Genomic DNA, 13,515 nt, shown 5'->3' with positions numbered 1-13,515 from the left:
AAATCAATAAAAGTTTTCAGAAATAAAATTAACAGGCGTGGCCAGACGTCAAAGAGTTAACTTTGAAGATCCAACTTAAAGGGTTCGTTCACCCAAAAATGAAAATTAAGTCATTAATTGCTGTACCAACCCCGTAAGACCTTCGTTCATCTTCGGAACACAAATAAAGATATTTTTGATTGAATCTGAGAGCTAGATCAGTCCTACATAGAATGCCAAAGGGACTGGCTCTTGATGGCCCATAAAGTCATTAAAGAAAAGGTTTAAATATTCCATGTGCCTACAGCGGCTCAATTATAAGTTTATCAAGCGACGAGACTACTTTTTGTGCGAAAAAAACATAAATAACGACTTTATTCCATTCCACTATTCCATTACTTCCTCATTGGCGCATGCGCGAGAACTGAGACGAGGACGTTCTCATTCGTCTACTTCTTGTTACCGGCTGCTCCGCTTAGGAGTTTTACCGTCACCTACCGTATAAGATGATGTGCTGATATAGCTGGAAGCGCAAAACTTTCTGTTTACAAGCAGAGGAAGATGCACGCGGTACATACGCTTTTCAATTAGCGTATTTTCCGCACTATAAGGTGCACTTAAAAGCCTTTAATCTTCTCAAAAAACGACAGTGTCCCTTATAATCCGGAGCGCCTTATATATGGATCATCATTTTATACGGTAGGTGGCGGTAAAACTCCTAAGCGGAGCAGCCGGTAACAAGAAGTAGACGAATGAGAACGTCCTTGTCTCAGTTCTCGCGCATGCGCCCATAAGGAAGTAATGGAATAGTGGAATAAAGTCGTTATTTATTTCTTTAATGACTTTATGGGCCGTCAAGAGCCAGTCCCTTAGGAAGCCAATGGAAGAGTGATACAGCTCTCAGATTCAATCAAAAACATCTTTATTTGTGTTCCGAAGATGAACGAAGGTCTTACGGGGTTGGTACAGCATGGGGGTGAGTAATTAATGACTTAATTTTAATTTTTGGGTGAACTAACCCTTTAACAGTCTAACATTTTAAAATGTCACACAGGACTTTAATGAATGTAAGTGACATTATTACATTTGCAAGTGCAATTGACACTCGAATTGCTAACCTATTACTTGCCTAGTGAGGAGAATAATGTCAACTTTCAACATTTTACACCTGTAGTTAAAAGACCGTGCCAATGACATATCAAACAATCTGACTAAAAAGCCAGGTACAAATTGAATATAAAAGCATTTGCATGTTGTGATGGCAGTATGTCACATATCCCATCTGGCTCTGAATTAGTTATACCGTACATATTCTGTCAAATATTTTCTATATCCAATAATATACAGTATATTCCAACACAGTCTCATGAAAGTGCGTATCTACCTCGATTGTCATTTCTCGTGGCATTTATATGCCAAAAATGTTTTTTGCATGCATATGCTACGCACTGAAAACCCCCTGGGTAGGTTTAGGAGGAAGGGGGGTGAGTTCGTACTTATTATATGCCAAAAAGTGCGTATCATATGCACGCAAAAAACGCGTACCATATACATGCCAAAACTAGTTTTGGCGTGTAAATGGCACAAGAAATGACATTCGTGCCAGAGATACGAACTTTCATGAGATCGGGCTCAATATTCATGTGAAAAAGAAAGGACACCCTATTGAATTCTATGGTTTTACTTATCAGGATTCAGGACATAATAAAAAAAAAATCATCAGCTGGTCTTAAAATTAGGCAAATACAACCACCGATGAACAACAACACTTGACATAGTACACTGTGTCATTATTTATTTAACAAAAACTAGGCTAAAATTGAGAAGCCATACACCTTCTCTGCTTCCATGGGATTGAAGAGGGTGAATAGCATTCAGGTGCTGCTAATCAAATGCATTTGATTAAGTGATCATCAGCAAGTGTGATCACCTCTGTAAAAGCAGAAGTTTTGTCAGTTTGCTGGTCCGGAACATTCAGGTGCATGTTAACACAATGCCAAGGAGGAAAGACATCAGCCAATGATCATAGAGAAGCAATTGTTGAGAGGGTTACAAGGTCAACTACACCTCAGACTCTACAGGCCTCAGTTAGGATGTTAAAGGTCATGACAGTACAATTATAAAAAGAGTGAACAAGTATGGTATGTTGGGAGAGAAAGCCTCTTCTCTCTAAAAAGAACATGGCAGCATGGCTTCGGTTTGAAAAGCTGCATCTGAACAAATCTCAAGACTTTTGTAACAATGTCCTTTAGATAGATTAGACCAAAGTGGACATGTTTGGTCATAATGCACAGAGCAAATATTGGTGAAAACCAAGCATAGCATATCAGCACAAAACACTAACTGTGAAGCACAATGGTGAAGTGGTGATGATTTGAAATAGTTTTGCAGCCATATGACATGGGCACATTGCAGTTATTGAGTCAATAATAATTTCCCCTGTATACCAAAGTATTCTAGAGTCAAATATGAAGTCATCTGTCCGACAGCTAAAGCTTGGCTGAAATTGGGTCATGCAACAAGACAATGATCCCAAGCACCCCAGCAACTAGAATGGCTGAAAAAGAAATGAATCAAAGTCTTGCACTGGCCCAGTTAAAGTCCAGACCTCAACCAGAGGTATGTTAAGAGAGCTGTGCATAAACAGATGCCCACAAACCTCAATGTACAAAAGCAACATTTTAAAGAAAAGCTGACCAAAATTCCCCCACAATGATGCGAGAGACTGATACTATCATACAGAAAAAATATTTCTTTAAATGTTGCTGGTGTTTCTACAAGCAATTAAATCATAGGGTGCACTAGTTTGTCACACATGGCTTTTTCATTTTGGGTTTATTTTTGTCAAATAAATCATGACACATTATAAATCATGACACATCACTCTGCTGAGGCAGTGTGCAACTCCCAACCATTTCCTGATGTATGAACTTATTAACGCCAGTGTTGGGAGTAACGCATTACAAAAGTAATACATTACAGTAACATATTACTTTTTACTGTAACGCAGTAGTGTAAGGCATTACTAATCAATTTTCAGTAATATTTTACTCGTTACATGATCAGTGAGGCTTGTATTACAGTTGTATTACAGTGTATTGTCTGCTTTTACTTCTTAAAGGCAACAGTCAGATGTGAAAGTTTTAAAGCAGTCTTTTAGTGCCAATTCAGAGCGGTCACGTCTGTAACATTGTTTTTTCCTCATAAATGCGAACACGAAAACTAAAATAAAATGAATATTTTAAGTTCTATGGTTACTGGAGAGCCAACCCTTCCTCATCCGATTTGCGCAGTGTAATTAACAGAATTACAAAAAATACATTTTGCCTCCTATTTTTTTGTCACGCATGAATGTGTGTCTTTTCCCTAATATTAAAAATAAAACATAGACTGATATTTGTCTAATGTCTGGAGTCCTTTAAGGAAGTAGCCTATATACGTTTCAATACATGAATTTTCTGAGAATTTTTATTTCGAGTTTTGACTACAAATGTCATGTCCATAATGCTGGACTTCCCCAATTTTAAATAATTTATCCTCAACTAGTTTTGTGGTGTAGGTCTACTATTTTATAATGTTAACTTCAAATAATACTAATAGCCTAATTTAAAGATAAGGTAGCATTAGATCTGGACGGTAAGGAGAATAACGCTGGAGTTGGAAGAGGTGTGTCGCGATTCTATAGGTTTGTGGATCTGAGTCGTGTGGCGAATCGCGATTTCGGTTTCATATTGCATATCGTTACAGCCCCAAAGTTAAGTTCTACTTAGTTATTTTGGTGAAAGTAACTCAAAAGTAATACATGAGTAATGTAACGCATTACAATTCTGAGACAGTAATATTGTAAGGTAATGAATTACTTTTAAATAACAGTAACAAGTAATACCTAATGTATTACAGTTTCGAAGTAACTTGCACAACACTGATTAACGCTCACAGCTTATCCGCTGTTGTCAAAGAAACCTCATACACAGTCAGTGGCCACAGCAACCTCGGCAGTAGACCAAACTGAAAACACCAGAGCTTTAGTTTGCCTGGTCGAGCACAGCTATGCTCTTCAACCCTTCCATTGCTTGTCTTCTAACTTCTCCCACTCGAACCTTGTCCTTTAGATCCCCATAGTACCATCTCCCAAGACTCTTCACTGGCTTCTCAGAAACTGTTGGTGTTGCCTCACCATTAATGAAGAATGTTTTATCTACCTTTCCTTTAACTATCAACATGCTCCTTGATTTTCAGGGCTTAAATTGCATCCGTGCCTATTCAATATAATCTGTTAACTCACCCAATAAACAATTAGTGCAGGCTACTGTTGTAGTCATGGTTGTCATGTCATCTATGCATGCTCTGATTGGTGGTAGTTGCATCCCAGAAGCCAAGCGCTCTCCTCCTACAATCCATATTGATGCCCTAATGATTACTTCCATTGCCATGGTAAAAGCCAGTGGAGAAATGGTGCATCCTGCCATTATTCCAAACTCTAAGCATTATCATATAGTGCTGAATTCTGGAGTTGAGTAACTAAATTGCAAATCTCCAAAATAGGCTTTCACTAAATTTGTCATTGACATTGGTACTCATTGGTACTCAAGCTCATGTGGCACTGAACCAAATGCATTAGCCAAATCCTGGGATGTCACATGGAGCTCCTTCCTCTCCTTTTTAGCTGACTGAATTCGTTGCCAGATAACATCGATGTGTTCTAAGCATCCTGAGAACCCTGCACCTTCAACGTTTAATAGTAAAATAGGACTGTATATATACACATTATATCAGTCAGTGATGTAATATATAATATGTTGTTCATCTAAGATTGTACTTATCTAATTTTAAGACCATATACTATATGTGTATATGCATATGGTAGTATATGCACAAGCATAACTACATCACTTTTAACAGTGTGAGTGGCTTAGAAAAGAAATGACTTGCATTTTGGAAATTTTTGGAAAAGGTTATTTGGAAATATACACAGAACCACATGTCATAAATTCATTTGACATGGTAATATTAGATCAGAGTTAACAGGCTGAGAGACAGACTTAGATAAACCAATGGCTCACCTGTCCATAAGAAAAATCACTCTACACTTGATGTATGATTTATTTGAATGACATCGGAAATATTAAAGGTGGAGAAAATATAACAGTATTTGTAGTATACACATCACTATCGATTTGCATGTGATTACAATAGCTCATGACTCATAGATGATACATATGATCATATAGGTAAACATTTGTTCTCCAGTACACTCATTTGCAAAATAGAAAAGAAACTGGACACTGTGACATCCCATCCATGCTTGGATTATTATACTGTATCATCTGCATGTGTTTAGCTTAAAGTTGTGGCTTATACAACCTCCTGGTCATTAATAGACATTGCATCTTTTAAAAATGTGATTTCCCTTTCTGAATAAGACTCATCAGTTTATGATACTAAAGCAAATTAGTTCTCTGACTTAATACCACAAAAATATCATTGTATGTTAAACTGACAAAGGTGTTACAGAATGAGCTGTGACTCAGTCTGTGCCTGTTTATTTCACTGTCCGCCTCTCAGGGCTGTGTCACATAATCCACTAGCCTTTTATTAGCACAACAAAAACTATGACAAACTGTCTGCTTGCCATTTACACAAATCCCAAATGTCCTTTAGATTTATTGGGGAATTTCATAGGATTCAAACCCCTATAAAGCATGTAGGAACCCTCTCAGACAAGTTATGACAAGTTAAATTTGTCCTTTACATTTCTCAACAGGGGTAATAATGTTTTTTGGGGTCAACTAAAATAGGTTTTAACCACTTTTTTTTCATATATTTTAGATTTTTGCAGCACCCCTTTTCCCAGTCCGTCAGTAACGCTCTGTTCAGTTCCTGTCCCTATCAAGCCCCTCCTCCTAGCAAGCACAAAGTGCTCTGATTGGTCAGCTCAGTTGTAGTGCTGTGCCAGTCTGGTGTACTTGGTCAACTGCTTTGAGCGTGTTTCGGAAATGTTTCAACACACTTTTAACACAACTAAAGCTGGATTCGTCCCTTTTTTCTTTGTGAATGCCTTCAGCTTAAATTGTTAATTGTTAATGAGCGATATTGTGACATACTTTCTTGAAAGAAAACTCAAGACTACAATAGAGGCATTTAATGGAGTTAAGAAACAGTGCTACTGATAATCCCCTTAGGAAAGACTTTGTGCTTTGTTCCTTTGTAGGCCTTTTTAATGCTCAAACAGCAACATTATTCACACACACACAAAAAACAGCATAAAAGGTCCTCTTTAAAATGATAGAAATCAAGCAGCTGAACATGAAAATGTATGTAGCATTTTATGTTACAAAACATTATAATATTCATATGCAGCACCTGAGTCTCTTTGAAAGGGAAAAGAACTTGGAAAAAGATCATTTTCTGTGCTGGATCCAGCCGTCACACCTGCGGTTGAGGGAGTAGGAGAACATGTGTAGGGGGTTCGCAGACTCTGCGTCATAACACACCCTGCAGACGCACACTGTCAGTCACACAGCCTTCTGTCTTGGCAACCGTGGATTTCTTGCAAAGATCTCAGGTGAACAAAAATGGCATAAACATCTGGTTATAAGCAAAGGATAATCAATTCTAATCGAAATTGTGGTAAAAAAAAAAGAGGTTAAGAAAAGAATGCAAATACTGAGGTCTTGAAAATAGCCTGTGAACTGCGATACTTTTACAGGAAATGGAAGTGTTTGTGTCTTCTGCATTACTTGCTGTTCTAGTCCTCTTTCAGCTCATATTAGTCATATTAGAAGCCAGCGTGAAATCGGTGAAGTCACTTATTTTAATTCTTTGCAAAAAAAAAAAAATGTGTCAGGAAGTGAAGAGAGAAGTTGTGTCATTATGCAACCTGTATGACCAAATGTGGCAATGACGAGGAATTTGTGTTGTTGGATTGTTGCGCTTTACTGGAATAGCAACAGGCGCAAGTGTGTTTCTATGAGAACAATTATCTGGCAGCAGACCACCAGTGAAATCTGAGTAATGGCAGGATGAGTGAACAGTCACTCCAAGCGCCGATGGCAGAACATCTTATGAAGAGGAAGTGAGACCTCAATAACACTGACTGACCCCATATTACCAGTAATTCATCATCATTCACCTGCTTACCTACAGCCCAAATGACTCAAACGATATGATCATATGGAACTGGCTGGGTCACTCTGAGTTTGGGCAAAAATTCGCTCATAGCCCTTACCTGTTTAATTGATGTGAGTGTGAAATCAACGCAATGTAAAAGAAATGGATGTTTAAACTTAAAAAAGTAAATGCCTTAAACGTCCCCTGACATGACATTTTCACTCGCTGAGGTTTTTTAACATTAATATTAGTTCCTCTAGCCTGTATTTGAGAAGAGAAAAACGCCGACAATCTCTGCCTACGGTTTACCAATAACAACTGACTGGGACATTTGACCAATCTCCGCAGATTCGCGTCACTCAAAGGAGGTGTTTGGGAAAATGAATCGAACGAATCATTTGGGAGTCGTTGAGCAAATCGGGTAAAAATAAATGCATATTATAAGACAAATAAAGTGTTTTTTATCCTTGCATGCATGCACGTTAAACTGTTTTTGGGAACTCCCAAAACAAAAATAGGAACATTTCAAATGCTGTGATAGGGGCTCTTTAATAACAAACTAAACACAACAAAAATGACAGATGTGAGAAAACAGCAGTTAAGAAAGCCTCTGATCATAATGACATGGAAATGTTTGCACCAACTCTGCAATTTGGCACACCAATTAAGTCACACCATGTTTATTCATATAGCACTTTATAGTATATGTTGCTTTAAAGCAAGCAGATTTACAGTTTGAAAAACATTGCCAGTGTCATTTTCAATTAGAATTACAACTTCAGTCTCTACTAAAGCAGTTCTCCAGTGTGTTCATCTTTTTCCTGACATCTGACCTTGGGGAGCCACACATACCCATTATAAATCGCTACGGAGTAGTAGTTCTAAAGTGTTTACCAGCCAATTTTTCCAGAGAGTTCGCTCTGGCAAGCTGTTACAAACTCCAGAAACTGATTTTGTTTGAAATGTCACACTGGTTTATTCTTCTATTTCGCTTGAAGTATTTCGAGGTCTTAACTATGGTATATTGTGTTTATGAAGAAAAAGCAGCTCAGTAAACTGAAGGCCGTAAGGACACCGGTGGTTTCTGAACTCTCCGTTGAGGTGACTACAACTGAGGTAACTCTAGTTTTAATTTCAGCCCTCTGGTGCAGAGGTTGTAACATTATATCTCGATTAGAGAATGTGATCGAAGCTGACAGCTCCAACTGAACTCATGCAACCTTAACACCTGTGGCCTGTTCAATAGCACACTCATGAGTTCATAACCATCCCCCAGCCTCGAAGAGCCGTCCCTGAAAACGGTGCACTGAACTATAAACACTCCACTCACTGGGCACGTAGTCTACTACACAACTGAGATTTCATGTCTGTCAATATATATATATATATAGACTCAGGAAGAAAAAAAAACCTTTTTGCAAACCTGAAAAACAAATCAAGTGCATAAATAAAGCAAACGCTCTCTGTGACACACTTTAACTCTGTTTAATTTAAACTCGGTCTTTCTGAACACATCAGCGGATCAAATGAGGGCATGTGAAGCTGTAAAGAGAGGCCATATGCTATTTTTGATGCCATGTGAAACTATGACGCTTAAGGAGCTCCCTGTGGATGCTCTAGTAAGCACAATGTATACAAGAAACAACCGCTTAAAAGCAAAAACTTGAGGAGTGAAGCAGACCTGATCTGTTGGTTTGTTGTTGCTAAAGAGGGATTATGGTTAGGGCCACTGTAGAAGCAGAAATTATTGGGAATATAATGAGAGAATGATGAGAACAAAGGGAAGAAATGCTGAACCCTTTTATATGGCTGGTTTTGATTAAATAACCTTAAGTCAAATGCTTTTATAATGTAATCACCTTTTCTGCATCTCTGCTTGCCGTCACAGCAGTAGCAAATCTTTCATCAACAGCAAATCATGACAGAGAAAATCTTACTCATTGTTCCTTGTTGTAGAGGGCATTTGATTTATACAAGGGGAAAATGTTAACACAGAAGATTGACAGTGATCTTTCTGCATATGGGGATTAAATAAATATCTGTCACGTCTTAATTTTACAATCTGCCTTCTCTGATGAGGAGGATAAGATAAGCATATGGAAATATTTGTCGAGCCATGTGTTCTGAAGATACAAATTTGATCAACTCTGACTATAAAGCTGGGTGAGAACACAAATGAAATTCAGGAGCCTTAATTTCACGCATAATTAAAAAAAAACATCTGTTGAGCACAAGTATTTACAAACGTACATTAAGAAATTAAAGTTTTTTAACTATTTACTTTGTACTTTAAAGAATGCCTAGTTGGAATAGAAAGATCTTTGTACCACATGAATTGGTTAAAGGGCATTTGAAAAAAATAAATATATAAATATCTGTGTCATATTGTAAAATATTTATGGTTATAATTGTGATAGATGAAACCACAAAAGTACTATTACTTATTTTTTAAATCAACAATCTTTGAATCTTAATCTAGAGACTGCAATGAAATCAGGTTCTTGACACAATAAATTGGCAAAACACAATAGAAGACTCAAACCAACTCTAGATTTGATGGATGATGAGCTTCCAGGCCAACCACACAGCTGCTGTATCTGTCAATGGAAGAAAACATATGGCTTGAGTCTACTGCCAAAGTATGAAAGCTTGGCCCGTATACCCAACAGAAAGAAAAAAAACAAAAACAGTTGACACTCATCTTTACGCAAACGTGTATACAAATGTAGGTGAAATGATTTCTAAAGAATCATGTGAAACTGAAGTCTGAATTAATGGCTGCTGGAAATTCAGCATTGCCATATAATGTGTATCGGTCACCAGCTGGAGTGCCCTTGAGAGCCACCAGAAAAACTCATAAACTACATTTCCCATAACGCACTGCCCAGACTTGTTTGCATCCACCTGTGTCTCATTACCTTGTCAGTCTCAGCCTATATAATAGCCTGGTTTTCACATTCATTTCCTGCAAAGTCTTGTTGGTTGTTTACACATGCATCTCTGAGCTTTTCGTGGTCTTATGTCTCTTGGTTTTGGTTCTTGCCTGTCTCTGGATTACCCTTTTGCCTGTGTTCCCTGCCTGCCTGTCTGACTTTTTGTTTGTTTGATTGAACTGCCTGTCTGTGCTTGACTTTGCGTGCATTTTGGATTACGTGTTTGTGGAGCTGCGGGTTAAATTTTTTGGGAGACAGAGGTAGCTCCAGCTCAGAGTAAGGTAGGGCATTGCCGAAGAGTGAATTGGTACTGTACGTACATCAGAAACTACACCCTAACCCCACACCCTGACGGGCAGCTTTCACGACCAATGATAAACACCTTTCAGCACACCCCAACCTTTCGTTAAGCACATTACTCTAACCTGGAGAGACCCATGCTTATTTTTTGTGGCTACTTTTATAATGTACCGTGGCTGCCAAAGTCTACAGCCAAGATAGTAAAGCTTGGTCCTATACCAACAGAAAACAAAATCAAAGATGAACATTCAGAAAGCTTTCTAAGTAAGTAAGTAAGTAAGTACATTTATTTGTTCTCGTGAGGAAATTTGTTTGCATAGCAATCAAGTAGGCATTTCAACATACATCATACACAAAAAAATAAATAAATAAATAAATAAAAGAAAAATACAAAGACACATACTAATACACTTAGCCCATATTTCCACATTCCCTGCACTTTTAACTACCTATTTGATTTAAGCAATACCAGACCAGCTGAGTATCCTATACCTGTTTAAACTTATAGCTATTTAAAAGCTTAATTGCTTGAGGCACAAATGAAGACTTTGATCTATTTTAAGTGAATAGAGGGAGGCAGTACCGTCGCCTAGAAGGCAGTAGTTCGAATGAAGAGGCAAGAGGGTGCCTCTTGTCTCCCACAATGGTTTTTGCCTTGTTCATTACTCTTTCCCTGTAAATGCATTCCAAAATATAATATTAAGCAACATGAAGACAATTGTGTCTTTGAAATGTCTTCCTAGTTTGACTGAATTTAGATCAAACTGCAGCATTTTGTTTGATAGTCAACTGGTCTTTTTCCAAGGACAAGAATCTCGCGTAAGTCCCATGACACATATTTGTAAGGGGTTTAAAGGGCTTCGTCAGGATTACAGAGATACAGAAGTGAGGAGTTCGCCAAAGTCAGACCAAACATTAAAATCTCTTGATACAAGGCTGTCAATTTTTATTGCCTTGTTTGTTGTTCAGGTGAGACAGAATTAGATGGTTTCTGTAATAGAGGCCATTTTGAAAGGATTGGTCTGTCTGGTCTGCCAATGAATCGCTAACTAATGGGATAAATGTAAGTACAAAACTGCAGGAAATATATTATACTGTACAAATGATTTTTGGATATTTTCTTACAACATTATATTGCACCTTTAAATTAAGGCACCTTGCCTTGACATCTTGATAAATGAAGGTTCTTTGTTTCATTTATGTTAAAATGACAAATCTGATCTCATTATAACCAAGTGGATAATTATCAAGCAAGTGGAGTTTAATGAGTGATGTTGTGAATAGTTGTTCTGAAAAGCTTGCTAACACAACAAGTGGCTGTTTGCTAACTTACTAACACAGTAAAATGTTACAAAAGGGGGGGGGGGGGGATCTCACGTAATCATAAAGACATGTCCTTTGGCATCTTTAGAGGTAGAGACTGATTGCAAATAGTTTACTTAAGCTGTTAGAAGACAAAGGTTTTGACACACATCATTTACACAGAACATGACATTTTTCATTAAACTAGTCCTTTTCAATATATTCTTACGAGGCAGTGCGGGTTCTTAATAGTAAATACTGCTCTGTCTTGTATCAATAGGAGTTTTTGCTCTTTGTATGATATATTGATACAATTGTGCACTATTCCCTGAAGGGGAGAGTAAATGATGACACCTGCAACAACAACTTACATTTAACTTCAATTGAGCCAAAACTATTCTGCCTCCAGCATAAACATGCCTATGGCCACATTTTAATTACAGCTATTTATCTTGACAAAATGACAAGGCTGGGCCTTAAGTTAAACAAAACAAATGACGTCTTTGTGTAAGCTGGCTAAAAAGAATTATTCAGTCCAGGAATATTAAATTGATCAACTACACCATGTTTTATAAGCGACATAGACATTCTTAGAGGAAAATATTTTCTTTAGTCGCAAAAAATAACATAATACATGCATAAGAGCTTAATAGCTTTCTGCGCATCAACCATAGTTACAAATCATACCAGCTGCACCAAATTCCATGTGATCTCCCATTAAAAAATTATTGTGATTTTACTGGTAAAATGCTACAGTGGAAAACTGTTAATTGGTTAACAGAAATTTTCTGCTCTACATACTGTACTTAAAAAAACTGTGATGGATACAATGAAACATCACTGACGAATTAGGATTGTAGATTGGGTTGTTTGTTGTTTGATTGCCCTATTTGAAGGCTTCGGTGAGCATTTTTCTTTCTTTTTTTTTTTTTTTTTCTCAGTGCCCTTGATTGCAGTGTACATTTCTGTAATTATAGTGTACTTCCGTGTAGGTAAGGGAACATTATGTTAAGTTTTGGGTAATGAAGGGGTATAACCAGATATACAACCTGCAAAGAACTTTGTAAACTGAAATTACAGTGTACGTTTTTGTAATTGTAGTGTACCTCTGTGTAGGTATAAGGGAAAAGTAGCTTAGTAAGAAAATAAATAAAATTTATATCATACTCTGCTTAGGGTTATATTAATTTACAACTCAAAAAACTTGTATATACAACAGACGTAATACTGTATATGCCTGGAATATATTAACAGAATATGGTAACTGTTAGTTTTAAATTAATTACATTATAATTTGCTTGTATATCTGGTTGTACCCCTTTATTATCCAAAATTTTAAATATTGTTCCCTTATACCAACACAGAAGTAGCCTACACTATAATTACAGAAACGTACACCGTAATTTCGGTTTACTTACGCAGTTGTTTGCGGGTCGTAATATAAAGTGATACCCTCTTTTTATATATTGATAATGTTGCGTGAAATCAAAAGCTCATGAAACCAAAGAGGTTTGATTATGAACAGCCCATTCTCACTCCCAAGGCGTCACCTAACTGACCATGCTTCAATATCTGACGCTTTAGGCGCTCTTAGCATCAGTTAAATGACGCCCTAGGATCGCGTGTAACCCCACCCCACCCCACACCTAAACCTAACCGCGTCATCTGACGCTTTCCTTTAGCGTCAGTTAGATGACGCCGTGGGATCGCATCATGTAAGTGACGCTAAAGGGCGCCTAAAACGTCAAATATTGAAGCATGGTCAAAGGTGACGCCTTGGGGTGAGAATGCGTTGTTATGAAAGCTTGCAGTAGTTATATACAAAAGAGCATGGCCAATGCTTTTAAGAATTGTCTTAAGCTTTGACTTAAGTGTCAAAAAATACTTATAG

This window comes from Pimephales promelas, chromosome 3 (assembly GCF_988280905.1).
Source record: "Pimephales promelas chromosome 3, fPimPro1.hap1.1, whole genome shotgun sequence".
Taxonomy (NCBI): Eukaryota; Metazoa; Chordata; class Actinopteri; order Cypriniformes; family Leuciscidae; genus Pimephales; species Pimephales promelas.
Note: the sequence above shows the minus strand (reverse complement) of the source record.